We start from the raw sequence: 27,472 nt of genomic DNA on the forward strand, positions 1-27,472 counted from the left end.
AAGACAGTGAATAAGATCAGTGAAGATCGGGGTGCCTGGGTGGCTTAGTTGGTTAAGCGTCTGCCTTCAGCTCAGGTCATGATCCCAGAGTCCTACGATCGGGCCCCGCATCGGGCTCCTTGCTCTGTGGGAAGCCTGCTTCTCCTTCTCCCACTCCCCCTGCTTGTATTCCCTCTCTTCCTGTCTCTGTCAAATAAGTAAGTAAAATCTTAAAAAAAAAAAATTTTTTTTTAAATGATCAGTGAAGATCACTGATCCCAAAAGGAGAACCCAATACCTTCCAATACCCTCACAATAGCCCAAGGAAATGACACAACTCTGGAACCACTCCATTAACTAGAGGGTGGAAAAAAAGCAGCAGCAACAAAAGCTCAAGTTGCATTTTAGTCTCTCTTTGAAAGGTATTTGATGCCTAGCTGATTCTGGGCACAAACAGTGGCTGACCATTACAAATCTATGGGGCCACCTCATTATGAGTTCATACTGCAACCAAATCCCATTTTCCCTCTGCAAATTCAATTCACATCAATAGCCCTATATATCACTGGCTACTGCTGTTGGCTGCCTGATTTTGAAACATAAAATTTTTTTTGAAAGATTACTGCCAACACATAATAGGCAAACTGCAATTTCAATTCCCTACACATGTGCTCAAAGGCGGGGGAGGGATACAAGCTACAAAATGTAAATGAAGCCTGTTGTTATCAGCTGTTTATAAGCCCCATGACGTCCTTCTCCCCTTATTCCTCCAGTCACGTAAGGCAGGAAAATAACATCAGAAGTGCCACCATTCAAGAAAGTCCTTTTTATTATTCTACTCAATCCTAGTTGCCTGGTCTCTTTATTTTCTGAGGTGTGTACACAAAATGCAACAAAATTAAACAGTGGGGTCTGTACACAGCCAGTCTTCATTAGGCAGAAACCAGGGTGGAGGCAGAACGTTACGGCCGGACGTTGCTTACGATGTGACTTTCATCACCAGCTTGTTAGGAAGTCATTGCTTACAAGAGCTAACAGGAAAGTGTGCCGTCCACTCTGAGGCCGACTTCCGGGGTGGAACAGAGTAATGCACGTCACCCAACCCCGGGAAGCAAACCCCCTACAGGTCCTGTCGCAGATTTCTTGCTCTTCCCTAACACACCGCTCACCTTTGACTTCCCAACTGAATTCTTCCAGAAAACACGACTGTTTTTATCAACTCGTGTTTAATATCATATACTACCCACCAGTGCTATAATGGGAGGATGAAATACAAGGAGATCCGTGGCAAATCTGGGCCCATCTTTACTGTGGAAGACAAAGAGAAGCGTGATGAGTTCACTGTTTGTTGCTGGGTCTCTCCACAGCCTCACTATTGACATTTTGTACCAGATAATTCTTTCCTGTGGGAGACTGTCCTGTGCCCAGTAGGATGTTTAGCACCATCTCTGACCTCTCCTACCAAGTGGCACCACCTCCCAGTCCTGACAATCAGAAATGCTTCCAGACATTGCCAAAATATCCCCTGAAGGGAGACAGGGGGCAAAATTAGGAACCCCTGGTTGCCAACCACTGGCCTACTGGGTCTATGTGCCATCAACAGGCAGAAATTGTGTGTACATGGTTCCTCTAAGCTGGGAACAGCATGCTAAAAATCCACTGAACACCCAGGCAATGGTCTTATCATGTCCATAAACCTTTCTGGGACACTGAACAAAATCAAGTTAGCCTACCAAACAGAAGGGATGCTACGGTACTAATTTTGACCAGTAAAATCTTCTATCAGTCAAAAGTACCCTTTTTATTTAAAAAAAAAAAAAAAAAGACACCAAACCTGTCACTCTATTATTGCATTGGCTCAAAAACTATTCAGAGAACACCACCTGAAAAATATTTGTCATGGGTTTTCCATATTCATCAGCAGAAAGCTTCCAGAAAGTTCGGCTTTGTGGGCCAAAATTTTTCATTTACTCAATTGTTAATAAACCCTTAAGAAAAATTTCTTCAGAGTCAAGCCCCCCAATAGAAGATGGATGAATACGCTCTGATATTTAGTTGAACGTCAACAAAGAGATGAAAAGGCTTTGAGGGGTTTTTTCCCCCTAAACAACTACCGTGGAACTTCTGCAAACCAACACTAAAAAAGACAATTTTTATTTAACAGTTAAAGAAACCAGCTTCCAAAAGCTCAATTGCCATCTGCAATTATAATCAGGCCTAATTTAGAATACCCCACCATGTTTTAGTCTTAATTAAAAATGGCACATCCTTGCAAGGGAATGCAATGTGAATTCACAATTCAATACAAGAAGGAGACGCACGCACGTTTCTAATGCTGGAGTCTCGGCTTGGGAGACTGTAAACTGGTGAGTTCCACCAGTTTCCTAATGGGTGTAACTTCAGCATAAACTTTGTTTAACTCTCCTATTTTAAATTAGAAAGGCATGTGGATTATGTTAAGACAATTTGCCAGAAAGACAAATGGATTTTTTAAGCCTGCCATCTTTCACCCAGCCCACGGCTGATGGTGTATCCCAGCCACTATTATCTTTCCTCTGCATAAAAGGCACCACGCTTCCGTGTAATACTTCCACTGATGCAAAATAGTTTTCCACCACAAGAAATAATAAGATTTACCAAGTACCACTTGGCCTTTTTGTACGTTTCATAATTAGTTATAATAATGTGTCCCCACACATTTATAATTCAGTGTAATTTTTAGATTACAATTCCTTAATATGGTCTCCAGCACAATCAGCCCTCTCCCTGCCTACAGAACATTAATGCCGACATTATCTGAACACTGCCATACAAACTCCCAGTGTCAGTCAAAACCCTCTAAAATAAGATAAATACAGAGAAGACGGAGGACGGAGGGCCTAAGAACAACACAGGCACACCTTTAACCTGCAGGATGAAAGAGAAGTTGTTCTCACGTCTATCCACGACACGGTGACTCCTTGTAAAAATCTAACCTCTTCCAAAATTTGTTAGCATTGGATTCCGGCTTCCCTGCTGGAGCAGAGCCTCTGGCGAAGAAGGCAAGAGGGGGTGGAAAGCTGTAAACAGTAAGTGTGCCTCCCATGAAAGCCTGTAAAATTAAGCCTCTCTCAGTTGGACAATTAGCTTTATGTAGCTAATCAGGAAGAAAGAAATGAAGGCCATCTGGTTCCTGGAAGAAGTTCTGTATCTGATTAACACTATCTTCTTGAAAGTAAACTTCCTATGTACAAGAGGCCAAGAGAAAGCAAGGAGAGAGAAATGCCCTTTTAAGTGGTCTCTAATACTCTGATAGAATCACACGCAGATCAAGCCCCAGTTTTATCCAGAAGCAACAGAAGAGTGATTACATGGTGGCGCCCTAACTGGACCGACCTCATTTGATGCCTAGCTCTGCCACTTACTGACGGGTTAGCCTGCGTCAATCTGACCTCTTCCTCGTAGAAAGGATAATTGGCCCCTCCATCTAGGTCCTTTGCCAGTCAACTTTGCAGTTCTTTCTATGGTGGATTTCTCTGTCTCTTGGGGCTTGGCCATGGGATGTGGCTTAGGTTAATGAATTTATTAATCAAGAGTGAATTTATGAGGCACCTGGGTGGCTCAGTGGGTTAAAGCTCTGCCTTCCACTAAGGTCATGATCCTGGGGTCCTGGGATGGAGCCCCACATCAGGCTCTCTGCTGAGCAGAGAGCCTGCTTCCCTTCCTCTCTCTCTCTCTGCCTGCCTATCTGCCTACTTGTGATCTCTTGTCTCTCAAATAAATAAATAAATAATCTTTTTTTTTTAAAGAGTAAATTTATTACAAAAATATGAGACTGTCACTCAAATTCCAAGAGCAGGGATACATCTAGCCTCAGACACAAACTAGGAACAGGCTCTCAAGCCCTCTATGAAGCCTCCACCAGTCCTCTGCCTCCAGCCCCTCTGTCCATCTACTTTATTCCCTCTTACTGAACCAAGCTTTCTCTGCCTTCCCGTGCCAATGGCAGGAAGTCAACTACCGGTAGCACCCTTTCTCAAACCTCCTTGGTTCAACACAGCAGCATCCCTGAGAGAGCAGCAACAGCACCTTAAGTCCCCAGGTAGGTTAGAAGCCCACCATCAACCAATCCAGCATAGTCAGGGATAAAGTCATCAGCACCGCCATATAAAATGTGGGTACCTGATGTACAGCATAAGTCAATGAAGAGAAGTGAAAAGTAGCCTACATACACCACGTGCCACACAAGATGCCCTGGCATGGGGCTGTTCTCTGCCAGGAGGAGAATGTACCATTTTCTTTGCACAAAGGTACCATCTGTCCAGAAGTGTGGTGAAGAGGACATCTATACCTGAGGAGGAGAAGGGCTTGGCATGGAGTGTTGGTATCTCCGAGTTGAGTAGAGTGTCTTTATGAAAGAGTGGCCTGGCATGGGGTGGGATGATTGAATAAGGAAATCTATTTAAGATAATGGGAACCAGCTTACTCACTGTCAAGAGAAAGTAGTTATGAATACAGAAATGAGAAAAAAAAGTTGAACCATGTGTTGTTGAAATGGAATTGGAGGTAATGAATTTACAATTTTTAATACATAAAAATAGAGAAATAAATACAAATGTACACATATATATACATATGTGTGTGTGTGTATATATATATATATATATATATATATATATATAAAATAATCCTTTGATGTGTCCACTGAACAGGTCTGGAAGCCATAACATCTCACAAGCAATGAACACACCTAATGCCCAGATCTTGGTTTCTAAATACCATTCTCCCCTAAAAGGAATCTCAGCTCCCTGACTCCTCAGCAACGTAGCCAAATCCAGGCCTGGGACCAGCAAAAGCACAAGATGAACCTGGAACTTCTTGTTCCAAAAAGTAAGGACGAACAATGATGGCAACACACGTCAAAGGACAGGGGAATCAGCTGGAAGGAACTCCCGCTATCTAAACAAGGGGAGAATCTGAGCATCAAAATAATGGTAAAAGATGATAACCTGCTAAATAAATAGAAATCCATGAGTCCAAAACTGGCATGATAAAACAAACAAGTTGAAAGTTTAGGAAGGGTCTAAAAGTATCATTCCACAAAATACTACAAAAGAGAAAAGAGTAACTTTACAATAAAGAAGTCTGGCACATGCTGCCTTTATAAATGATCAAAGGGAACATCTCCAGCAACGGACCTATGGAAATCATGGGCCACCTGACAGGATGCAACGGAAGGAACAGGGTTCACTTCTGTTGGTATTCCCGCCCTGACACATAACCTGAATCTAATTGTAAGGAAGCGTCAGACAAACCCAAATTGATAGACAATATATAAAATAACTGGCCTGTTATCTCCAAAATTATCAAGGTCCTAAAAGTCCAGGAAAGCCTGAGAAACTGTTCCAGAAACCAAGGAGGGGACGCCTGGGTGGCTCAGTTGGTTAAGCGGCTGCTTTCGGCTCAGGTCATGATCCCAGTGTCCTGGGATCGAGTCCCACATCAGGCACCTTGCTCAGCAGGGAGCCTGCTTCTCCTTCTGTCTCTGCCTGCCACTCTGTCTGCCTGTGTTCACTCTCTCTGACAAATAAATAAATAAAATCTTAAAAAAAAAAAGAAAGAAAGAAAGAAAAGAAAAAAGAAACCAAGGAGACTAACAACTAGCCCTTGATTCCAAATGGCTCCTTTTTCCATTGGGACAATCTCAGCAAATTCGAATGAGGCCTGAGGATTAGATGAGAGTATGGTATCAAAGGTAATTTCCGGATTTTGATGGGTGGATGGTGACATGATAGGAGAATGTCCTTGTTTAGGAGATACGCATGCAGAAAACACACATAAAAGTGTTCAGAGAAGGGGCGCCTGGGTGGCTCAGTGGGTTAAAGCCTCTGCTTTCGGCTCAGGTCATGATCCCAGGGTCCTGGGATCGAGCCCCGCATCGGGCTCTCTGCTCAGCAGGGAGCCTGCTTCCTCCTCTCTCTGCCTGCCTCTGCCTACTTGTGATCTCTGTCTGTCAAATAAATAAAAATCTTTAAAAAAAAAAAAAAAAAAAAAAAAAGTGTTCAGAGAAGACAGGGCATCAGCCTGGCAAGGAATTCAACCTGTTTCGTGGGGGTGGGGGGGGTGTCATATTTGTTGTTGCTTTTTTTTTTTTCTATGATTTAAAAAAAGCTTTTCCAACCTGTAATGGGTAGAGTGCAAGGTGGTGATGGATGGAAAGGGTGGGACCTTTCAGAAGCTGGATGATGACAGTCACTCAGAAAGGGCATTTAAGTTGGGATATACAAGAGAAGAAGCCAGAACACAAAACTCCAATAGGAAGAGATAATAATTACTATGCTAATTTTAGAACAAAACAGTACCATCATCGGACTCTTACACAGTGCTTACTGAGTGCAAAGCAATGGTCTAAATTCTTTCCATATTTTCATTCACTTATTCCTCACAACTTTACCTAGGATTATTACTAAGTATTATCAACTAGAATTATTATTACACCCACCTTAAAGGTGAGCAAACTGAGGCACAGAAAGGCTTCAGTAACTTATCTGGGTCACAAGGCTGCTTAGTAACACAGCCAGGATTTGAACCTACCCGTCTGGCTCCAGGGTCTAGACTCAGCTACTACACCATCAGGATTACCCCAAGTGAGTAACTGCATAGGGCAGGACCGGTAGGTGAGAGTCTGGATTTTGCCATGTGTAATGAGCAGGAAGATATTGCTGAAAGCAGAGAGACACTTCAAAAGGGCTGGTCATTGTTTTAACTCCAGCAGGACAGTGGCCTTGACAAAGTCAGGAAAAGAAGAGACAGAGAACACTGGCTAGAGGGAGTCAACATTTAAAATGTGGAGTAAAAGAGGCAGCTTGATGGCTCTGTCGTTAAGCATCTGCCTTCGGCTCAGGTCATGATTCCAGGGTCCTGGGACTGAGCCCCGCATCTGGCTCCCTGTCTGCTTCTCCCTCTCTCACTCCCCCTGCTTGTGCTCCCTCTCTCGCTGTGTCTCTGTCAAATAATAAATAAATTCTTTAAAAAAAAGTAAAATGTGGAGTAAAAGCAACAGGACCTGGGTGATTGTTCCAGAAGGCCAGGAGACTACCTTTTAAATAAAACTATATTCAGGGGCGCCTGGGTGGCTCAGTGGGTTAAAGCCTCTGCCTTTGGCTCGGGTCATGATCCCAGGGTCCTGGGATCGAGCCCCACATCAGGCTCTCTGCTCAGCAGGGAGCCTGCTTCTCGGTCTCTCTCTCTGCCTGCCTCTCTCCCTACTTGTGATCTCTATCTGTCAAATAAATAAATAAAATCTTTAAAAAAAAAAATTAAAAAAAAAAAAAAACTATATTCACCATCCAAGTTCCTTGGATGGATGAGATGGCACACAGAGAGGTCACAGTATATTGCTGGTAGTTTTCTGTTCCAGTCAACTCACAATTCTTCCTTCCTTCCTTCCTTCCCTCCCCATGCCCCCCTTCCTTTCTTCCTTTCTTTTTTTTTTTTAAAAGCACAGAGAGCAAGAACCGACCCTCACCCTCTTCTATTCCAGGGCCTTTAGTCACCCAATAACATTTCATGTTTTAGTGATATGAAATCATGTTCAATTGAAGCAACTGTTTCCCCAGAAAATAAACAACGTCCAGTTCATTCTGATTTCATCGCTTTCCTCTATACAAAGAGACTTTCTCTCCCACCGATTAAGTCATTTGTTCTCCCCGAATCTCATCAAAGATTGTACCTGGCACTGTAATTGGGAGGTTTTAAATAGATAATTTAACCTTGAGAGGATGTTCATTTGACTCAACACATCCTTCCAATCTAAGAAACACACAAATTCTCTTACACTTCAGCATGTCTTTCTTTCATTGTGACAGCAGTGCCGAGAAATTCATCTCAAGGAGCTAATTGAGCCACAAGGGAATATTAATACCTAAATATTGAAGCGATCCTGATGCTCTGCTTAAAGGGAAGCTGGGTTTGCTAGATGAAAGGTTCCAAAATGCCTCTGGTCTATGCCTTTAAAAAAAAAAAAAAAGAAAGAAAGAAAGAAAGAAAATCCATGTCTTTAGCATATTTTCATCTCTCTGCATTAAGTCAGAAAGTAAAAGGTACAGTTTATGTCTCTTAAAAATGAGGAAAAAAAAAATAAAAAGCAAGCTCTTTGCTTTCTACTGCCAGTAATTGCATCTGTTAGAATGCTGCTAGGTTTTTGAGTGTCCTGGTCTAAAGGTTGTGATTTTCTTCACTTTTGAATATGGAGGAATAAATGCTCTTTCAAGTCTTTGACAGTCTAAGTGTATCCCACTCTGCAGTGCGGACTATGGCTATAGAAACAGCATTGCACGCCGCAGGTCGGAAATTATACAGGGGTGAGCAGGATCCTAGGAATGGAGGGGACACAGCTGACCTGTTCTTTGTCATCCTCTCGTTCACGCCAAAGTCTGTTCCATCAAACAATTACAAGTACAAAAAAAAAAAAAAGAAAGAAAGAAAGAAATTAATTCCAGGAACCAAAGAATTCAGAAGGAGTAATAGGATCCATTCCCCCCCCACCAAGCTGATATCATCAAATTCTCTCACATGATTTACAACCTGGCAATCTATCTCTTTCCATTGATTATCCTGCTATTATGGGTTATAACTGCTCTCTGCCCATTCCAAGAACTCTGAAGTGTTGCACTGAGAATACACTAATGCACCTTTAATGCAGAGAAGACAGAGGGGGGAAAAAAAACACCTAAGGAACAAAACAGGCCAGAGGATGTATAAAATTCAAGTCCCTTTCAAAAGCAGTGGAGAAGTTAACAGCTTTTCAGGGAGGCAATCAAGCCATTCAGGCCTAGCAGCTACTAAGGCTCGAGGCATTAACATTTCTAATTGGAAACAGGCCCTAGGCTACACTGAACCTGATATACCTCACTTTGGGCAAAGGCCGTCCAAGAACACAGCACAGGAATCCGATCAAATTGCAAAGTCACCACCAATGTTACAGAAGATGCTTCCCATTCCAAGACGCTGGCCAGACAAGTTTTGTAAATGACACCCTCCTCTGCTGCTTGGATTATAAAATACGTTTAGCAAAACCTTCATGGTGGGGTTGGTAAACTCCAGTCCATGGCCTCTTTCTGTATGGTCTGCAAACCAAGAATGGTTTTGTTGTTGTTGTTGTTGTTGTTGTTGTTGTTTTTGTTTTTTTGTTTTAAAGATTTTATTTATTTATTTGACAGAGAGAAATCACAAGTAGATGGAGAGGCAGGCAGAGAGAGAGAGAGAGGGAAGCGGGCTCCCTGCCGAGCAGAGAGCCCGATGCGGGACTCGATCTCAGGACCCTGAGATCATGACCTGAGCGGAAGGCAGCGGCTTAACCCACTGAGCCACCCAGGTGCCCAAGAATGGTTTTTATATTAAAAAAAGAGAGAGAGAAAGAAATGGTTTTTATACTTTTTAATGGTTAGGGTGAGTCAAAAGAAGAATATTTTGTGACACATGAAAAATATATGAAATTCAAATTTCAGTGTCCATAAATAAAGTCTCATTGGAACACAGCCATGCCTATCTATTTCTCAGCTATAAAACAACCTAGATATATGGCGTGCAAGGTCAAAGACGTCTACCGTCTGGCTCTTTGTTGAAAAAGTCTGGCAATCCCTGCCGTCATTCAGCCACAAATTTTAGGAAAACAATTCCAAATAAACTGAAGGCCCACGAAAAACACATATAGTTACTAATAAATGAAAAATGGTTCTTTACCTTCTAAATAGGCTCCCTTCTCAGAAAACTCAGCAGAAACAACACAACATATATACAAAAAGTGCCCCAAAAGGCTTTAAAGTTTGATGATGGAGTTAGAAACAAAGCAGGGAAAAGATGAAAAAGGAAAAAAAAAAAAAAAAGATGAACGTACCGTGAGGTCCGTCAGCCACTTTACATACATGATTCCTTTGATCCGCAGACCCACGTTCCGAGGAACAGTTACACCCATTTCACAGATGAAGAGACTGAGACCCACAGAGCTTGTCCAACACCCACCCTCATGAGGTCCTCACAAGGTCACAGTAGTACATGGTGCCTTTAGAGCTCTGGTCCAGGTTTCACTGGCTCTTAACCCCATACTTTTAACGATTTCAAAATGATTAGGATTCCTGATCAAATACTCTTACTGCCTTTGCAATATGGAAAGAGAACGAGACAGTAAGAGGATAAATAACATTTAAGGGAAGGAGAGAACAACCCATCTTTGAAAGGAATGGTCATTTAACAGAGAAATATTTGTCTTATTAAATGCCGCGTGCTTTAGTGTGGGGCTCTTAAGTAACAATCGGTTCCTGTACTTACCATCACCCTGAGCACAGCCAAATCCATCTACGCAAACACACTATATAATCTCTTTATCCATCTGCTATGAAGACCGCTGGCTACAGCCCAGCATCCTTGCCCCACAGAGTCTCCTTCCCCCAAGCTTACCTCCATAGGGCAATTTTTTTTATATCCAGCAATAAATCACTTGTAATCTCAGAGACACTGGCACTACATCTATCAAACGTTTCAGGTCTTCCAAAATCTCTTAACAAAGCCTGATGCTACAGCCAGTCGTAGTATCAGAGATCTTATTACCATTATTGTGACGCTGTCTAGTAGCAAACACACACAGAGCACTTAGAGTGTATCAGGCACTGTTCCAAGCTCTTAAAAATGGCCCATGCATTAAATTGTTAATACAAACATCCTTACAAGGTTGGCACTACAATTATTTTTATTTTATAGATCAGGAAATTGAGGCACAGAAAAATCCAGCCATTTGCCAAGGACCCAAGGCCAGTAGGTGGCAGAGCTGGGATTCAAACCCAGTGTGGCATCAGCGTTCACACTGCTTACCAAGCACATTGCTTACTGCCTCTCCAAGCTAGATCAAATAATCATCATCATCATCATAAATGTATCAACTGTGCATGGGCAAGCTTATCTGTACTTTTAATAGCAGAAAGGTAGTCTTTAATTTTTAACAGCTGGAAAAAGGTTGGGAAGAATAATCTGCATAAACCAACCGAAATAAGAAAACCTCTTAATGTTATTCCTTGTTAAATGAAGAAGGAAGAGGAGGAGAAGAAGAAAAAATAACATCTGGAACATTTAGAGATAGTAGGGTGCTTCCAGTTGATTTACATTCAGAATAAAGGTCAAGCAGGGACCCCTTTCTGTTCTGTACTGTTCTAAAAGCCTGAAACACTGTGGATTATACAAAACACCGCTGAGCACGTTTCCTTTTCTTAAAGGTAATGAAGTCTATCAACCTGAAGAACAATTTTATCAACCTGAAGAACAGTTTTCCTAAATGGTAAAGGTCATAGTTTAGTTATCATTAATCCTTCTCTAACCCTTTAAAGAAATCAAAGGCCTCAGTTTCATGTTCAGGTTAATCTGACCACAAACCATTGACGGCAAATACGTGGTCCGCTCACCACTCTGGGCACCCGTGACACATATAATTGATGAGGTCTCTCTTCCCCATGGAGGCTGTCCTTCTCAACAGAAAGATGCAGTATTATACTAGACAATATTCCAAGGGGGCAACAGCAAGGGATCAGAGTAAAGACCTAAGAAGAAATCCTTCTATCATCTGGCCCTGAAGCAGTAACAGCGTAGCCTGGCATCGGGAAAGGCATCCTTTACCATCAATGGTTCATGGGGTCCACAAATGGACTGGCGTCTCCCCTAGTCTGCTTCTCAGGCACTCAGGCTACCTTCACTAAGACTTTATTATCACAAACAAAAGAAAGTCCAGTGGAAGGGCAGTCTTCATGAAGGGCTGGTTGATTCGGCCCCTCAAGGATGTCAACAACAATCCGGGTTCTCCTCTTCCCATCCAGGTTGGTCCTCAACTTTGACTTGATCCTCAGCCTAACAGCAAGATAGCTGCAATAGTTGTGGGTGGCCCACCTGATAGCACTGAGGGCAAGTAGGGACCACAGCTCCCCTGGCTTCAAGGGAAAATGCAGCTTTCCATGGGAGGGCCCAGCACGCACATCTTCGCCTTCCACTGGACAGAGTCAGGTCACACCGCCAAAATGCTAAACCAATCACTAGTAAGGGATAGAAACCCAAGAAACCCAACCCTGGACCTAGAGTTTGGCCTTTCCCCAGCTACAAGGGTCCACAGGGCAGGGTGAGCCCTGTTCAAAACTGAGGCTCTGTGAGGAAGAAGGAAATGGAGCCTGCAAGGCATCAAACAGCATTCACAGTAGGCCCTGTGAGCTGGGCGAGATGCACACCAGAAGCCCAAACTGACCACCCAGAGGATGAGCCTCGCCAAAAGATCATTACTTCAGCCTTCATGGTGTAATAAAAACTAAAGTCATTAGAAAAATTTTAAATCAGAAGTAATTCAGTGAAATTTAAAATCTCTGGTTTCTCTTGAAAATAGTGGAATGTTCTAACACTGGCTCAAATCCCCTCAGGGCAACAATCAAACTGAGTAGTGCAGGGAGGTTGTCTACTTCTCCGGAGTTCTGCCATTCCCTCTGGCTCTCCTAGCTCCTCTACGTTGAGCTTCCAGAGCCCAGAGGGCATTTATTTTAGTTTGCAACCTCAACATCAGCCATCCCAGAAACCAAACTGATAAAACCCACCAAGAGGAAGGTCCACGTCTAGGCCTCTTCACAGAGAATTCAATTCCAAAGAGAAGCCAGGGGTTAAGGCTGTTTAGTAATAAAAAATTTCTAGGGACGCCTGGGTGGCTCAGTTGGTTGGACAACTGCCTTCGGCTCAGGTCATGATCTCGGAGTCCCGGGATCGAGTCCTGCATCGGGCTCCCAGCTCCACGGGGAGTCTGCTTCTCTCTCTGCCCTTCTCCTCACTCATGCTCTCTCTCACTGTCTCTCTCTCTCAAATAAATAAATAAAATCTTTAAAAAAAAAAAATTTCTAGCCACATCCTTAGATCCCCCTCCCACCCTCAAAAAACGGTCATATAAGATTGAAAGAGTTTGGGGCGCCTGAGTGGCTCAGGGGGTTAAAGCCTCTGCCTTCTGCTCAGGTATGATCCCAGGGTCCTGGGATCAAGCACCGCATCAGGCTCTCTGCTTGGCGGGGAGCCTGCTTCCTCCTCTCTCTCTGCCTGCCTCTCTGCCTACTTGTGATCTCTGTCTGTCAAATAAATAAATAAAATCTTTAAAAAAAAAAAAAAAGATTGAAAGAGTTTGCGAAGCTGCCTTTTAGTGGTAAAGAAATACCCTATAAAATGAGAGACGTCTGAGTTTTAGTGCGTTTGATGCATCATCGGCTAGCATTGGGCTCCAGGCATTTCGGTTTTAATGAATCCCAAAGAACACAGTTTGATCTGACTTCTTGAATTCATGTGTCATTTTCTCAGGACAACATCCCTAAGTCTTTAAAGGAGACCCATGTCAAGAAGACAGAAGATTTACACTAAAATGAAAAGCTACCGGGGACCGCCATTTCCCCAAAGCTTTAATTACTTCACAGATGGCTGTCCACACCACTTCTGTTTCACCAGCTACGGTGTTGAGGAAGGAGAATTAAGGAATACCGATTCTACCAAAGATGATTCATTAGGTTGTATCTATCACTCCAGGCCTCAAACTGGGTCTTTGTAATTCTCACCTGACAACACTCCCTCTCTCTTCCCTTGGCAAAGCCCCCTCTTTCCTAAAAGAAAGCTATTGCAAGAGCCTAATGTGGGGCTTCTACTCCTACCTCAGTCATAGTGGTGCAGGGACATGATCTGAGCTTTGTCTGGTTACTGGTCTAGCCCAGTGTGACCCAGGTCTTGATAATAAAGAGTAAGAAGATGCCTAGACTTAGGAAAAGTTTCTTTCCTCCGAAATAAGATTATATCATATAAACCTATAGGTGTTAGGGGAGTGAGGGTGGTTATCTATCAACATCACAAGAGCTAGCAGATGAGGCTATTAAAAAAGGGGAGACGCCTGATAACATGGTTTGAAAATCTGGATCCAGCCATGCCTGAACCCATCATTGCTACACCCTTGTACTGTAGCACTGGTAATTTCTATATGCTTGACCTACTTTGTATTGCTTTCTCTTCCTCCCAAGTGAAAATGCAATTTTTTAAAATTAAGACTATCTTAGGGGCACCTGGGTGGCTCAGTGGGTTAAGCCTCTGCCTTTGGCTCCTGTCATGGTCTCAGGGTCCTGGGATTGAGTCCCACATCTGGCTCTCTGCTTGGCAGGGAGCCTGCTTCCTCCTCTCTCTCTCTGCCTGCCTCTCTGCCTACTTGTGATCTCTCTCTGTCAAATAAATAAATCTTCCAAAAAAAAAAGAAGAAGAAGAAGAATATTTTAATAATCGAAAACAGAGGTTTGGAGATGAAGCCAGAGAACCAGGACTCTATACAAAGAATCTGCATGCTTTATACTAATCACAGATTGGTGGAGCAGATGCTAATCATATTAAGCCAGTCACAGTCTAAATACTCAGTAAACTTCAACTCTGACTTGCTCATGAACTATGTGGACATACTGAGCTCAGGTAAGGGAGGGGATATATGCAAATAACATGGGTCCAGCTCCAAAAGGATAGAAGTGTCCTTCACAGTATCTGGAAAAAGATACCAAGACAGCCTGTGACCAACACCCTTGTATTGCATCCTATGTAATCCTCTTCCTTTGAGTAGGAGTGAAAACTATGGTTTTCTTCTAGCCATCACAAATGACAAAGAAAAAGGGCCTTTGTAGGTTAATGTCCCTTATCAGTTGACTTCAGTTTAAAGAACGGGGAATTTATCCTGTGTGGGCCTGACCTAATCAGGTGAAATTTTGAGAGCCTAGAAGCAGCAGAGTCACTCTCCTATTGGCCTCGAGGAAGCCAATAGGAGACTCTCTGTCATGGAGATAGGCAAAGGCAGGCAGCTTTTAGAAGCTAAGGCCTCAGCCCTACAAGTACAAAGAACTGAATTGTACCAACCGTCTGCAAGCTTGGAAGTTAGAAGACCCTGAGCCTCAGATGAGACTAGAGCCCTGGCCCATGTCCTTGATTTCAGCCTGAGCAAAGGACCCAACTAATTCATGTTCCATGGTTACTTTGAGATAGGAAGTTTGTGGTGTTTGAAGTCGCAGAGTTTATGGGGATTTATTACACCACAACAGAAAACAAAATATGCCAGACAGGCTGAGAGTTGTCTGCAACTCAGAAAATGGCAGAGACAGAAGACCTCGTGAGCTTTTAAGGAAGCTTGGCCGTGGAGGAATCTAAAACCTTCTAGTTCTGAGAGCTGAGCTGTGAGTCCCTCTTTACACGTCATAACCCACCCCTTAGCACAGTCTTGGCACATCATTAGGGCTCTCTCAGTACTTACTGACTGAATGAGAAAATAGATACACACATGTCTAATACCTCAGCCCACGAGAAGGATCAGGAATAGCATCTGTCGGATGTGGGCTTTGCTGAAAGGCAACACGAACAAGAAGGATCTCTGGTCCAGAGAGACCCGGGCTCCTATCTCAACCATCCCCTTTTAGCAGCTCTGTGCCCCCGGCCAGTGAACAAAATTCACTTTATCGCCCTATAGTTCATTTTCTCATCTACATAGACTATAACAACTCAGAAATTTGGCATCAGGATTAAATTAGGTAATTCATAGATGAAGGCACCAGGTTTAGTAGTCCCTGATTCTGCCAAGAGTTTATAAAACATGAGCTCTTCCTTCTTTTCGCCTACTCTGCTGCAATTAACCCTCCATGTGGATTTGGCACAGCTACTAGAGCTCTGGGGAACAAGACTCATGACAGGTAAGTTGACTAAAGGCAGTGGTATTTGGATTCAGATACCTAATATGCCATCTGGGACAACTGTTCCAATTTGCCCACAACCAAATTCCTTACCTGTTTTTTGGGAATAATGCTACTTACATGACAGGGTGGCTGAGAGGACTCACTGAGAACACACGGAGGGGTGGGGGTGGGGGGGACTTGGTATGTAGTATGTCGCTAAGGTATTACATATGTGGGGCGCTTATGTTTATTTTTGTTATCTGAGCTGGCAAATGCAAGGTGTCCCAATAAGAATTAGAAGACCACTGGAGGCTGTTAGGGGTTGAATTGTGTCCCCAGGAAAACATGATGTTAAAGTCCCAATCCCAGCACTTCAAAATGTGACCTTATTTGGAAATAGGGCCATTGCCAGTGTAGTCAGAGATGAGGTCATACTGGAATAGGATGGGCCCTTCCTTAATCCAATATGACCGGTGCCCTTATAATAAGGAACAAGAGGCACAGAAGGAAGATGGCCGTGGGAGGACACACCCAGACGTGAGGAGAAGGCCACGCGAATGAAGATGAAGGCAGAGAGCAGAGTGATGAACCCACAAGTCAAGGAACGCCAAGGACTGTCGGCAAAGACTGGAAACCAGGATGTGGCAAGGGACAGTCTCTCTGCGAAGTGCCGAAAAGGAACCAGCCCAGCTGACACCATGACCTTGAACTTCCTAGTCTCCAGAATGATGAGGCAATAATTTTCTGTTTTAAACCATCTAGTCTGCAGTACTTTGTTATGGTAGCCCTGACAAAGTAATATGAAGGATGCCCCAGTCCGAGGTGTATTTGTAAATATTCTGCCATCCTGGTCTGGGGGTGGGGGTTGGAAGCACCATTTGCTGATTTCTGTGGTTTAAGCTAATTTCAAATTAGCACTGTGACATCACTAAATGTGAAGCAGAAAAGGGATGACCAAAGCACACCGTTGTCCAGCATTCCTACCACACGGATACAACAGACATAAGCTCAAGACCATGGATAACAGTAAAAGGAATTAATATAATTAGGAAGTGAGGAGCTCAGGGTATTTATTACCTCTTTATAAAATTTAATTGTAAGTTTACATAATTTTATGCTTAAAAAAGATTATGTTTAATTTTATAAGCAGCTCACAAAATCCCTGGGAATATAACAATCCATTCTCATGAGCCTGCACAAACAGCACCCTGACCCCAGGAAAGGTTGCACGCCATAGAAGAGAAGCACACGACACATATATCCTCCATCCTCCCAGGACTAAGCTACCCCTGGCCCTGGGAGTATGGCCATGAAAATCAAGCCCCTCTGCAGAAGCGGGGTCACGCCTGCTGTCACATGGTAAGAGACAGTGTTCGGTTAATTAAGCAGGTTTTAGTGCAGCTAAAACCCTGGCCCTATCTTCTCCCTGATCCCATAAAGCATTTGTGGCAGTTTGGTTTTTAACCAATACAGGAGTAATTTGAAATCAATTTCCCCTCTCCTTGATGAACAATGGACTATTTAGTGTAAGCCACAGAGAAAATGAGAAGCCCATGCATGTGAGCCCCAGCTGCAGAGCACTCCACAAATTCCAACCCAGAGCCAGATGCTGAGCTGGTCCACCCTGAAGAAGCTGGTCTTAGTCCCCTTGGAACGGTGTTACCATCTGCAGGCTTGGATGTCTGACCCTCTCTCTATAGGAAGCAGGAACCGTATTTTATCCTTCTTATTCAAAGAACAGCTAGGAGCTGGAGACCCAAGGGAGCAAGCCAGATACAGCCATAGCCCTTCTAGTACACATAGGCTGGCAAAAAAGCTGGGGGGGGGGGGGGCTCTGAGAAAGAAGCCCAAGAAGGTTCCTATGAACAAAGTCACAGAGAGACGTCTGTCCAATTAGGCAGCTGCATGCTGCATCAAAAGGCTGGAATTCTAGAACTATTTCCCAGGGACTTGATCCTGAATAACTTCAGCCTTAGCTTAATGTGGATCCTAACACGTGCTCTTACAGAATGACTGTTGGGTCCAAATGAGATTTTGCAAGAGAGGAGGTTGTCTGTCCCCTCCGTCCCAGACACCACATGCTTAACTTTACTCAATGTCAGTTTTTTTTTACAATCGGCCTATTTAAAAGAGGTGGCACGATGGGGGGCCTGGCTGGCTCAGTTGGTGGAATGTGCAACTCTTGATCCCAGGGCTGTAGGCTGGAGGACCAAGTCGGGTGTAGAGATTATTTAAAAATTTTAAAAAAACCAAAAAACAAACAAAAAAAAAACTTAAGTTTAAGGAAAAAAAAAACCTTAAATAAATAAATAAATATCTTTAAAAACAATAAAAAAACACAATAAATAAAATAGGTGGTGCCTACCCAACTCCCCACCTCCAACAATGCCCAATTCCCCTTAATCTTTTTGCCTTTGTCCTGACGCTCATCCCCTTCTTCTATGTTCATCTCTTTCCCCCCACTGAAACACAAGCCCACAAAGGCAGGTATTATTTGTCGCATCACTTTTTCAAACACAGAAAAAGGGACACAAGCACACAGGAGCCACTCAATAAGCATGAAGGAAGGTTGGATGCGTAAATGAACAAAGACTAAAAACTCTTACACAGAGGAGATTATATCTCACAGATTGTTGAATCTCCAACATCCTCCAGATTACTCTCCATTTTTGCTGAATAAAGGAACAAAAGAACATATTGTGAACACCGATTTGATGTATAACTGACATACTCAAATGCAGAATCTAGAAACCCACAATAACAGAGGTGCCTGGCTGTCTCCGTGGGTACAGCAGGCAACTCTTGATCTTAGGGTTCTAAGTTTAAACCTCACAGTGGGTACAGAGATTACTTAAAAATATAAATCTTCTAAAAAATTTTTTTTAAAAAACAACAGTAACAACGACAATCCCCCAAAAGCTCATACTCTTGATATCTCTGGGGTCATGATCTCAGGATCATGATTTCAGGGTCTGGAATCGAGCCCTAACTCAGACTCCACACTCGGCGTGGAGTCATCTTGAGGTTCCCTCTCTCCCTCTGCTCTTCCCACAGCTCCAGCTCACCTGCTCTTTCTCTCTCAGATAAATAAATAAAACCTTCAAAACAAAGAATACCTTCGTGTCAAGATTTTTTTCTTTTGCCAAACAAACAAACAGGAACCCGTCTGACCTAACTTTCATCTGAGAGACTATCCTCTGAGGTAGGGAAGAGGCTAAGTTCAAAAGTCAGTGTATAGGGGCACCTGGGTGGCTCATTGGGTTAAAGCCTCTGCCTTCGGCTCAAGTCATGATCCCAGGGTCCTGGGATCGAGCCCCGAGTCAGGCTCTCTGCTCAGCAGGGAGCCTGCTTCCTCCTCTCTCTCTCACTCAGGCCTACTTGTGATCTTTGTCTGTCAAATAAATAAATAAAACCTAAAAAAAAAAAGTCAGTGTACAAGATTTTATTTAACAGGAGTCAAATTACCCTTGACAAATCCCTTGCATCAATCCAAAAGTACAGGGTATGTTTCAAGTCATGAGACAATACACATATTGTGTAATGCCAACAGGTGCTACCCACTGAGCTTGATTAAAGTAAATTAAACTCTTCATGCAGGTGACTGGGATTTATTATGCTTTTTCATACCCAGATGAAAACAGAAGATTCTAAGGTGCTCCTGCTCATCTACAGAGTCTGCTCTATTTTATTCTATCACAGAATCTCAACAACCTGCACAAACACGATTATATTTGTTTGTTGTGGGAAGGAACACAAGATATGTGAAAGTACCTAGAAAAAAACTGTAAAGTGCAGTAGGTGTTTACTAATTTTGAACCTATAGGTTGCTGACTTGAAACCATTCCTGAAATTTTAGAAACACACAAAATCAGCCATCAAATCCATCTGATACAAATTGAATTCTGTTCCCCCAAATCACATATATATCCTAACCCTAGTACCTACCCTCCAGTACCTTGGAACATGACCTTAGTTAGAAACAGGGTCACAGAAGTAATGAGTTAAGATGCAGTCATCAGGGTGAACCTTAATCCAATACAACTAGTGTTCTTATAATAAAGGGGAAATTTGCACCCAGACATACACCCAGGGAAAACACCACATGAACATAAAAGCAGAGATAAAGTGACGTTTCTATGAGCCAATGAACGCCAAAGACTGTCAGCAAACCACACGATGCTGGGAGAGGGGCATGGGGGAGATTCTCCTTCACAACCCTCAGAGGGAACCCAACCTGTCCACCTTGATCTTGGACTTGTAGCCTCAGAATAATGACACAGTGCATTTGTGATGTTTAAGCTACCCAGTCCGTGGTAGCTTGTTCCGGCAGCTCTAGCAAACTAATACAACATGCAAGCTCACATGTTCTCCTGTGGCCCCAGTATACACCCCTGCACCATGCTCTTGGGCACTGGTCTCATGACTCTAAGTGATGTTACAATTTCACTGATGCCTGAGTTTTATGAATATGTCTGATATCTCTCGCTTCTATCATCAACTAATAATAAACCCAAAAAATAGGAGACAGGGAGGGGAAAGCATTGGATGACCAACTGCAGGTCCTGGTTCACAGATAAGAAAAGAAGTCTTCAAGGTAAAAAAAGAGACACGGGCTGAACTGGCTCACTCAGGCATGAAAACCGTTCTTCTCAATTGCTCTACTTTGTTGGCCCACTCCTTTTCTTCCCATGGTGAATAAAAACACCCAAGGGGAAATGCGGACCCATTCATCAACATTCCTAGCCAGACAGTGAGCTACTTAATGGCTTTATCGATTCCTTGTTTTGCTCTACATTATGTGTTACATTGGCTCAAGCAGTCCGTACAAGAAGAATCAAGATGGTGCTGGCAAAAAGGCATTATTCCATTTTAAGCTTGTTACCACTGAGACCAGTCAACCCTGAACAGAAGTAGCCGAGTTTCAAAACAAGCATGTGCAAAATTTCTATTCATGCCATGCCAATAGCTCCTTCCCATGGCCAATGCCCCTGGGTTTCAAAGCCCCATCTTAGTTGGTAAAGAAAAGCGAACTGTAGCAACAACTGTGCCCTTTAAGTGGATTTTTCATGCTAGGATAATGTTTTGTTTTGTTTTATACTCCAAGATAATGGTTCCAAATGCTTTAAGAGGATAAATTTCATATTAGTAAAATGACTCTAATTACAACGAACACAAACTACTCTGTCTCTCCATTTTCACATAAATATCAATATGTGGCAAAATAAAATGATTCAACGACTCATGAAATCTGTCAAAGAAATACAGGATCTTCGATGTCCTTGCAAATGTATCCATGATAACTGATTAAGTTAAACTTGCTAGATGCAAATAATACACAGGCTATTAAAACAAATTTGTTAAATTTAGGACAATGACTTAACACCAATCTCAACATGGTAAGAAGATTAAATCAAACCCTTGAATGACCTGGCGGCCTTAGACAATTTGGTCAGTTGGCGGTATCATATACCTAAAAGATCAGGAAAGTGAAATTTGATACTGTTATGTCCCATACCATTTTCTTCAATCCCATATAGAGTTACTAACGGTTTGGTTAAAAATAATGAAAACCCTGAGTAAATTATTTGATCCTGAAAAGCAGTTCAGACTCTAAATTCACATGTGTACAATTATCATGTCTGCTCATCATTCTCTTTCAAAGAAGAGAACAATCAGGAACTAGCATCAGAGACATCAACTTCAAACCCATTCCATTACTAAATCCCTGTGACTCTGAATGGGTCTGAACCCCCCAGACCTCAGTATCCTTATCAGGAATGACAGGGGGCTAGACTCCATCAAAAACAAATACCTCATTCTAAAACTTAAGGTGGCAAGAAGAGTGTTGTGTACCACTCCCCCCCAGTTATTTGTCAAATACATAAGGCATTCTATGTGTTTGGCATTCTGTGCTTCAATGAGAAAAATCAGACTTGAAGAACAGATTCTATGCTTAAAAAACAAAATCTGAAACTTGGGTTTTTTGGGTTTTGTTTGGGTTTATTTTTCCCAAAATAATCCTGTAACTAATTATGCATATTGTTTCCCACTCACACAAGTAATATGAACTTCAAGTAAAATTCCACTTATTTCTAAGCTAAGTGTAGATATCCAGTGGTTTCATATATAAAGGAAAAACAGCACTGAGACCAATTTTAGGAGGTTCAAGATTAAGAAGATAAGGGCGCCTGGGTGGCTCAGTGGGTTAAGCCGCTGCCTTCGGCTCAGGGTCCTGGGATCGAGTCCCACATCGGGCTCTCTGCTCAGCAGGGAGCCTGCTTCCTCCTCTCTCTCTCTGCCTGCCTCTCTGCCTACTTGTGATCTCTCTCTGTCAAATAAATTAAAAAAAAAAAAAAGATTAAGAAGATAATCACAGGTAAATTTTGGCTTTAACCTAACCATTTCAAAATAAGCAACTTCTGAAGAATAATTCTGTCTGAAGATATCTTTTTTTGGGTAAAAGTGTATGAGCGAGTGAGAAGGGGACAGAAGGAGAGGGAGAGGGAGAGAATCTTAAGCAGGTTCCACACTCAGGAGGACCTGACAAGGGGCTTGATCTCATAACCCTGAGATCATGACCTAAGCCGAAATCAAGTTGAGCATCAGACTGAGCGACCCAGGCACCCCTGTCGGATGATAGATTTTTGGCCAGAGTTGGCAAAAAAAGTGATCTAAAAAGCATACATCTTCTACACCTGCTGAAAACAAACCGAATAAATTCGAGATGTTCACATTTTTTTTTCCAAAACAAATTCTCCTCCTGCCTAAACAGGCTTTACCTTAGAAGTGAACAACGTGGGCACGTGGATGGCTCAGTCAGTTAAGAGTCCCATTCTTGGGACCACGGGCTCGTGGGATAGGGCCCCACGGGGCTCCATGCGCAGCACAGGGTCTCCTGTCCCTCTCCCTCTGCTCCTTCCCCTGCTCATACTCTCTCTCAAACAAATAAAATCTTTTTTTTTTTTAAGTGACCTATGTATACATTAAATGGGGAAAGAAGGTTTCTTTTCAAAACTATTTTCAATTTTTCAAGTTTTGCTACAGAATACAACGGTGCTAACACTTCAGGCTGTAGCTGCCTCAAACTTTTTTTATTTAAAGAAACAGAAGTAGAAAAGGAAATACAACAAATGAGTTTCAAACCCTTTACCTTCATATGAACATGAGCAAGATTACTTGCCCTTTATGTAAACCAGTTATACCCAAACCTCTAAAACTGATAATGTCTAAGACCCAGATCCAGTCAGGAACTGACATTTGAGACACGGTTCCACAAAGAGCTTCCCAGCTGCTGCGTGTATACAGATGGTACTCCACCTACTCCCTCAAGAACATGACATTATTTCATTTAGTAGATGAGTCCAGGCCTAAATGAAATTCCCTGACACCTTCCCTCACACGGGCATAAAAAATACCCTTTTAGGGTGCCTGGGTGGCTTAGTCAGTTAAGCATCTGCCTTCCATTGGGGTCGTGATCCTGGGTCCTGGGATCGGATCCTGAGTTGGGCTCTTCTCCCTCTGCCTCTGCGTCTCTCTTATGAATAAATTAACTAATGTTTAAAAATCTATAAAAAGAAATACCCCTTTACCCAAGTTCTGACATCTAATCCTTTTGCTAGAACCGCAATGTTGTCCATACAACGCGCAGAGCACGCCAACTGGGCAGACACCCTCCCAGCTGTTCCAGAAAAGACCCCCAGGAACTTCTGTAGTTCTACTTCCGACACCTTCTACAATCAGACTTTCCTCTCTGTCTACAAATGCTGTAAGGACAATTAACAAACTTATTGTAATGTGCATATGACTGTGTGGACGGGACCATCCAGCTATGGTAGAAATGAATGGCTCCTCAGCAAACACAGATGGCAAAGCTCCTCCACCCGGGGTGCAAAGGAAACACCCCACATCTTGCTCGGTTCTGTCCAGGGAGGTAGGAGATTATCACTGCTCTGTGTACACAGGCACATGCCTCATGACCAGATGGAAACCAAACACCGCACACGGTCATCTGTGTTTTCACTAAACGACAAACATCTGTAAACAAACAGACAGGCTTTCTCGCTTTTCATCTGGATTAAGGAAAAAACTCCTTCATTTTCCCACAACAGATTAAGAATGGTTAAAAGAAAAAAAAAATGCACTAATTGTAACAATTCCCTGTCGATTCAGACCTTAGCTATGCTTAGATCAGGCCAATTTTGTTGTAACATCGTGTTTCTTCCTGTAAGCTATTTCCCCAAACACACTGTGCAGATTTTTCTGTCATGGTTTATTGATAAGAGTCAGGCTTGAGAGCAGGGCTGCCAGATTGTTAGCAGAGCCTAAGTTACGGACGCGCCGAGGGCTTCTGGAGGCTGGCTCCACGGGCACCACCAACCAAATGGTAGGCGGGAGGCTTCAACCGCTGTACAAAGTTGATACTTAATAAATATTTGCCAAACAGAGCAACACTCTCCCTAACACACACACACATCATCAAGTCTTGGGTGTGCTTCAACAGAAATAATTGATTTGGACTGCGGCGGAGGGGGCGCGGTTGGGGGGGGCACAGAAGGGGCGCAGAGACCCTCCAAATAAGCTGCATTGGCAATTGCTGCCCCTTTTCTGCTTGGACTCTCGATGTCTGAGAGCTACAATTAAGGCTTGACCTACTTTACTTGAGCCTATCAGCACGTCAGCCACCAAGTCAATTCATACTTGGTCCGCTCCGAATGGAAGAAATGCCCATGTCACTCACAGCCCATAGCTACGCTCTGCATGCGCAGAGATGCAGGGCTCGGCGCTGTAATCCCCCGTCCCCTCCTCCCGGATGAGCATTTTTCATCCTCTCTTTGTGTTTAAATCCATTTTGGTCCAGGGCATTCTGATGAGCCCATGCTGGGAGAAAACAGGCTTCTAGAGACTTGTTGATTCGATCCCAGTCCTCAGAAACAGGCTGGCTACTCAGTAAAGAACCATGCCTAGTACATAGTTTACAGACTCTGGTTTCAAAATTGTATTTTTTAAAAAGTAATTTTTATCAATCAATACACATTCATTACATGCCACAGTGAACACCCTGAGATGCATTTCATTTTTTTTAAACACAGCTGTCCATCCGCTGCCTACATTGCTGATAAAGCTCTAAATGATTAAGGGGGAAAATAAAGAATTTGTTTGCTGTGATAATACACAGATCTGTGTATCTTTCCAATTGCCTTCAAGGTTGAAAGAAATGAGGTCTTGATGAGTACCAGCTAGCTATTAATTAGATTTAGTAGCAACAAAATATTACTTTTCAAGCACTTTAAAGAACTGAGAAGGGCTACAGAGCTCAGCAGAATTTTTTCTTTCTGTGTTTTGGTTTCCCTGGCCCCTTTTCTAATTCCTTCCCTCATTAAAAATGCCTCGATCTGAAAGGAAATGAAGAGAACAAGAGCTGATGACTAAATGCAAGTGATTATTGTAAAAACCTCATTCATCCATCTCCAATTTTTAAAGCCCAGTTCATTTTGTTTCGCTAAGAAAAGGAGAACTGTACACAACAGCTTACTTTTAAGGAACAGACTTTAAATCTTAAGCAGTAATTCCCACCCGTGCTACCACAGCTGTTTTGACTGTGGGCAAAATTTGGATCACCATCTTCCTTTCTTAATCCCATTATTTTTACCTAGTTAACAAAGGAAATGCTGATTCCTGGGCAGAAGGGAATGTAGAGGGCTCCCAAAAAGCAATTCAGCACAGCGGGGGCCCTTACCGTTTTTAGGTTTCCAAAGGTGTCTGTCCTGATGGGGAACAGAGGTGCCTGGTGTGTATGTGAGGAAAAGCTGGCCAAGAGGGGAGGTATGGATGTGGCCAAGTTGCCCTGATTTGTCCCAGCCCGTAGCTTCTCATATATTCATGTACATAGGAGTCACTTGGGGAATCTAATTAAGAATAGATCCAGCGTGGGGTGAGATTCTAAAAATCCCACGTTTCTAACAAGTTCCCAAGTGATACTGATGTTGCTGGTCAGCAGATGACACCTTGAATACTAAGATCTAGAATATTCTAGAACAAATGCTCCAGGTCCATTCAGAACCTGAGTTGTGTTTGCACGCCCATCTACCCATTGTGGGACTGAAGAGAACCAACCAGACTTCAGGGAGGTGGAGGATGATTTCCCTTTCTTTCCTCCCCAGCTTTCTTAGGGTACAGCTGACAAAGAGAAAGTGATTTTCAAAGAAGTGTATCAAGTTCACAGATAGGCAGAGCCACCCTCTGGCCCCTGCCCCTCCCCCAAAATGGGTATTTCTTACAATTACTACAAAACGAAAACCTGATTTGAAATCATTTTAGTTATAAGCTTATTTTTATTTTTTCTAAGATTTATTTATTTGAGTGAGTTGGGGGCAAAGGGGCAGAGGGAGTGTCTCAAGCAGACTCTGCATTGAGCATGGAGCCTGACTTGGGGCTCGATCTCATGACCTCGAGATCACAACCTGAGCCCAAACCAAGAGACGGGCGCTTAACCAATTGAGCCACCCGGGCACCCCAGGTATAAGCTTCTATCAAAGCAAAAAATGGTCTGCTGCAATATCTACTTGCTTTAGCACAGTTTCAGATTCAGTCAACAGGGTTTTTTTTTTCCCCTCATTTATGTTTTTTTTAATGCCTCTTACTGAGGAAACTCCAAGCAGTTTGTCCTATCTCTTTCGTGCTCATCCAACATTTTCCTTATGCTCATTTATTTATATGTCAGTCTCTAGCCTGTGAGGGCTCCCAAGGCGAGACCACATCTTAATTTTCCTTTCTAGTCCTGGCACCAAACTCAGTTAATTGGGATAAAGCAGAGAGTTAACTGGCACCTAGTAAGGGTCAGGCACTGCAGGTGGCCCTTCATATCCACTGTCTTCGGGAATCTCCTCTTTGGGGAATGATTCTCAAGGATCCTCACGAAACCCCAGTTCAGAGCAGGCTAACTCCGTTTTCCACGGCATGCTTGCCTTAATGCTGAACTGTCTTAGCAGAAGGAGCCAGTAGTATGTGAAAATTACCAGGAGACAAGACAGGAGGGCAGTCAGGAGAGTAGGAGGAACTAGGGAGAACCCGCGGAGAATGGCACTGAACTTGGCAGTGATCACGTGATGTGCTCCTATTTTTGAAATATTTGCAGAAGCACCATGATATAGTTGGTGGGGGGCATAGCCTTTGGAACTGGGTAGGCAGATTTGGTTTGAATCTTGTTTCTAGGCTTACCCAGCTAAGTTAGCCTACACTGACCTTTCTGTCACTCCACAACAAACTGAGGGAAGAAAAACCCATTGTGGAGCCTGTGACACAGTATGTGGGACATCCTAGAGTTCGTGTACGCCTGGCCTGCAAAGGTCATGGCAAGCTCATCCTCCTGCCCTCTCAACTCCAAAAAAGAAAAAGAAAAAAAAAAAAGAAAGAAAAGAAAAAGCAATTTACACAAAAACCAAAGGTCAGTGACCCAGCTAGGGAAAACTGAATCAGAGCCTCAGGTGTCCAGGGCATGAAGGGGACACAAGGCTAGCTAAGACTCCTGTTTCTGTGATTCTAATTGTCTGTACTGATCCTAAATAAATATGGACAAATGTGCACCAGGAGGAGCATATAAAGGTTTTTCTCTGCCAAGTAACCTTAATGACCATCCCCTGGGGAAGCTCCCACCCTCTGCCCGGGCGGCTGAGCAGAGGAATACTACACTGCAGGCAAAAGGACTACGGCAATGAAAAAAGGCAGTAGATTATACAGTATATTGTTTGTGTTAAAATAATGTATGTATTTGT

The 27,472-nt window shown here is 43.0% G+C and overlaps 1 protein-coding gene across 5 annotated transcripts in view; it reads right to left on the reverse strand.

The window, feature by feature from the left end:
* The window catches only part of PTPRG (protein tyrosine phosphatase receptor type G), a 698,698-nt gene that overhangs the window by 645,250 nt on the left and 25,976 nt on the right, over positions 1 to 27,472 (reverse strand). The window lies entirely within an intron of this gene.

The sequence above is a fragment of the Mustela putorius genome, unplaced genomic scaffold, assembly GCF_011764305.1.
Source record: "Mustela putorius furo isolate JIRA1106 unplaced genomic scaffold, ASM1176430v1.1 tig00000095_pilon_pilon_pilon, whole genome shotgun sequence".
Lineage (NCBI taxonomy): Eukaryota > Metazoa > Chordata > Mammalia > Carnivora > Mustelidae > Mustela > Mustela putorius.